We start from the raw sequence: 4,605 nt of genomic DNA, 5'->3' as shown, positions 1-4,605 counted from the left end.
TTTTCAGGCCATCTGTAAAGTGCATCTGAATGTTCACTTAAATTTAAGCCATCTCTGGAGAGCCCTAGACCCCAAAACTGTGGAGCTCTAAACCCAAAGCAGGCCTATTTTAGGAGTTTTGTACCATAATTTCCACGCAAATGCTCTCTGCATACAATTTTGAAGCAAAACCCAGGCAGAATCTGACAGAGGTCAGAAAGGCTGAGCATATGGCTCCTATTTAGAAATGACTGCAGTTTCCTTTAGCTGTGCTTGGTGCCTCATATGACTGTGAAGTGGGTGAATAGAAATGTATATGTAGAAGAGAGATTTAAGGTGATGCTTCTAAGGTTTTTTCACGCTGAAGTGCAGGGTCTTCAGAGGAACGAGTTTCTCCTTTTGTTTTTCAAGTGGAAGGATGCCTTTGTAGCAACTCTCATTTGTTAGCCTCCTAAATACCTTTGCTTTCAGTTGTGGAGTGCCATGAATCTTTGCTGAAATTGCATCTGCGTGGCAGATACTCACTGACACAACAGCATCTGAACCAGCTGGCACCAGCTTGGGAATCCACCTTGACCAGTTTGCTTCTGCAGCCTGTTTACTTCTACTTGGTGCTGGGTATTTTTTTTTGCTGTTGCATGCATGCTGGCTACCTGCCCCAGTTTAAATACTGTTTCTTTGCCTTCTCTTTCATTCTTTCTCCGTTCTGTGTTGGACCATATATCCATGGGGCTGGCTCCATCTATAGCAGATTAGCTCATCAGAGGAAAGGCCACAAGGTTGCCTGGCAGAATCTGTGATTACCTGGGGCAGAAGCTTTCCCTCAGCTTCTGCTGTGGAAATGGCTGAGGACTCCTTAGCAGGAGCCTGATAAGTAAATGCTCCTCTGCTTATCTGAACACAGAAGCTCTCCAGGAAGGTGGTCTGCTGTGAAATCACTTATTAACGTTCATGCTCTGCATTATCTTTCCTTTCTCCCTTAAGCAAATGGCAACTGAAGCTTTCTTTTTTAAAATCTGTATTGTTTTGCTTTTCTATACCCCTGAAGAATTAAACTTAAGACAGAAGAGTTTCCACTTTGCAGTTAATGTGTGGGAGTCACTGTGGCAACATTGAAGGGAGATGGGATGCATGTTTGAGACCTGAAAAATTTGAATCCTAACATCTTTCAGTCTCTACCTCAGGGTGGAACAGGTGTTCTGCAGTGCAGGTCATCCTTAAAGCCTTGAAGCTATAGACTGTGCCTGTTGTTGCAATATCTCATGTGTTTCTGATGGTCACTGGGAAAAGACTGAGCTGGTGCGCTGGGAACAGGGGTTTTGGTGGGGTTTGGAGTAGGAAGGTGCTGCACCAAAGAGAGCAAGGGACAGAGCCGGTGCAGGCAGGAAATATTTGACTAGGGGTTGAGTGGTAAGCTCATTGCTAAAAGAGCAGCAAGAGCTAGAAGGCAGGGGTGAGAGCAATCATAGCGGTTAGGACCCAGACTATGGGTTTGGATGTTGACACAGCACAAACAGGCTGGAGAGGGGAAGTCAGAAAGCACAAGAAATGTAACAGGATTCTCTTAATAAAAACAAACCCACACAAATAACAAACTCCCTTCATAATTTTGCCTGCTGACCAAACTTCATGGGCACTTAAGTCCCATGTTTTGAAGTAGAAGTGATGGGAGTCTGGGCTTTGCACACTATCAACAAATTGGATGGTGTGGGACAGAGGTTCCCCAGGAAATGCTGAGTGTCCAGAATAAGGGGGAGGTGAACAAGTCTGATGCAGAATTCCTCCTTGACAGGCACAGGCTGAAATACTGGCAGAAAGGTTGCAGTACATTTTGCTGAGCAGCTGAACCCAAGTGTACCTGTGTGAATAACCATTTGTGATCAACTTCCACACATGATATTCAAATTGGTATCTGTTATACCTTAATTAGTGTGAAAGCTGGAACCAGCTGTGCTCATGCTCTCAGCCTAATGGCCAAGTAGATGTGGCAGCTGTGATGTGTCTTGATTTTAAGTAAGGCTTGGCACAGCGCTGCATGGCACTTATGTACACAAACTCAGGAAGCAAAATCCACATAAGATTGGCACAACCAATGGAGAAAAAAAAGTCTAGACTGAGTAACCTATCAATAGTTCTTTGTCAAGATGAGAGAACATTCAAGTGTGGTCATCAGAAATTTGTCCTGGATCCAGTACTATTCAATATTTTAATTGGTTATTTTGACAATGAGAGGACAAGCATGCTTATAGGATTTGCAGATAACACCAAGCCAGAGAGAATTGTCAGCCTTTTGGAGGACAAAATTAGAATTCTTAATGGTCTTGGTAAATGGAAGAAATTCTCTAAAATCCAATCAGATGAAACTTAAGTTTGGTTAGAAACGGGGGGGGGCAATCAAATATACAACCACAAAAGCACCCAGTTTTGCCATTGTGTATTGAGAGCGACAGACAAATGGAAGAGAGATCTGAGTTTCTAGGTGGAAAGGTGGAAGGGACTGAGTGGAGAAGAAAATTATATGATTTATGTTGTGTTAATATATTCCAGGTAGGTGCAGTAAAGACATTAATCAGATATTCTCAGTATCTAGCAAGGAAAGAATGTGGGGAGTTGGATTTGCAAGGAGAAACTTGGATTAGATTTTTAAGGCAAGCTGTCTGTACAATTAGAAAGATAGCACTAGAAAAGCAGAGCCCTGTGAGGTTGAATGTCAGTGAGATGAACATGTGCCTGTGGTGATTTTTTGCATACCAATCCTGCCATGTGCAAGGGTGGAGGAGGTGAAAGCTTTTTGATGAATCTGTGCTAGACAGGGATGTAAAGGAGCATAAGTGTGTGGGAATGAATGTGTAAAAAGTTGAAGTATCTATCTTTTTGTCCTGTAGTTTTACGTTTTCTTTCATGCTCTTTATCATAGAATCATAGAATCAATAAGGTTGGAAAAGACCTGAGAGATCATCAAGTCCAACCTGTCACCCAACACCTCATGACTACTAAACCATGGCTTCGAGTGCCACATCGAATCCCCTCTTGAACACCTCCAGGGACCGTGACTCCACCACCTTCCTGGACAGCCCATTCCAATGGCTAACAACGCTCTCTGGGAAGAACTTTCTCCTCACCTCCAGCCTAAACTTCCCCTGGCACAGTTTGAGACTGTGTCCTCTTGTTCTGGTGCTGGTTGCCTGGGAGAAGAGACCAACTCCCACCTGGCTACAACCTCCCTTCAGGCAGTTGTAGACAGCAATAAGGTCTCCTCTGAGCCTCCTCTTCTCCAGGCTAAACAACCCCAGCTCCCTCAGCCTCTCCTCACAGGGCTGTGCTCAAGGCCTCTCCCCAGCCTCATTGCCCTTCTCTGGACACATTTGAGTGTCTCAATATCCTTCTTAAATTCACATTATGGGATAGTGTCTTGTGTCTGTAGTCTCCAAATAATGTGCAAGAGTCTGAGCAGACTTGTTCAGCTTCAGAGTTATTTCTGCTTTGAGCAGGCTGGACTACTTGATTCCAGAAGTCTTTTTCAGCCCCAGTTATTTTGTGAGTATCTTCTGGTTGGCTCAGGATCCACCAAAAATTGCTGCAAAAATTGTGAGGAAGAAGATCAGGCACTCTCTACTGCCAAATTAATAACAACTTTGAAAAGGTTGATCTTGCTTAGAGTTGCTAGAATAGCAAGCACACACATTAACTGATGCTGAATGCTTGTCTCCTTTGTATAGTACACTAAAGTGTTGTGTTTTAGGACATGTAACTAGTTCCATTAGGAAAGCATAGAAAATATTGCTTGGCTGTCATTGGCAGAAGCTGCTCACAGTGCTTTCATAAAAAATGGACAGGTTCAAACTAACTCAGAGTGGTTTACAAGCTTTGGTAACTTTGCCAGCACAGAGAGAACATGGCAATGGATAGGATGCAGAAATCACAGTATCACCAAGGTTGAAAGAGACCTCAAAGATCATCGTAGTCCAACCTGTCACCACAGACCTCATGACTCGACCATGGCACCAAGTGCCGCATCCAATCCCCTCTTGAACACCTCAAGGGATGGTGACTCCACCACCTCCCTGGGCAGCACATTCCAATGGCCAATCACTCTTTCTATGAAGAACTTTCTCCTCACCTCCAGCCTAAATCTCCCCTGCTACAGCTTGAGACTGTGTCCTCTTGTTCTGGTGCTGGTTGCTAGAGAGATCAACCCCTTCCTGGCTACAACCACCTTTCAGGTAGTTGAAGAGAGCAATGAGGTCTCCCCTGAGCCTCCTCCTCTCCAGGCTAAATAACCCCAGCTCCCTCAGCCTTTCTTCATAGGGCTTGTGCTCAGGGCCTCTCCCCAGCCCCGTTGCCCTTCTCTGGACACCTTCAAGTGTCTCGATGTCCTTCTTAAACTGAGGGGCCCAGAACTGGACACAGTCTCATCGCGATGGCATTCACTTGGGCATGTCTGCAGCAGGTCAGGCAGTGTCAGCTATGACAACTCTATGGAAATGGTTGTACTTTGTGAACAGCATTTTCCTTTTAATGACTTGAAGCTGATCCCAAAACAAGATGTCCATCACTGCGTTGGTGGACAGCTAAGTGTCTCTTGCTCTAATGTAAACACAGAGATTAAATTTATAGCAGGATATG

Source organism: Dryobates pubescens, chromosome 5 (genome assembly GCF_014839835.1).
Source record: "Dryobates pubescens isolate bDryPub1 chromosome 5, bDryPub1.pri, whole genome shotgun sequence".
NCBI lineage: Eukaryota > Metazoa > Chordata > Aves > Piciformes > Picidae > Dryobates > Dryobates pubescens.
Note: the sequence above shows the minus strand (reverse complement) of the source record.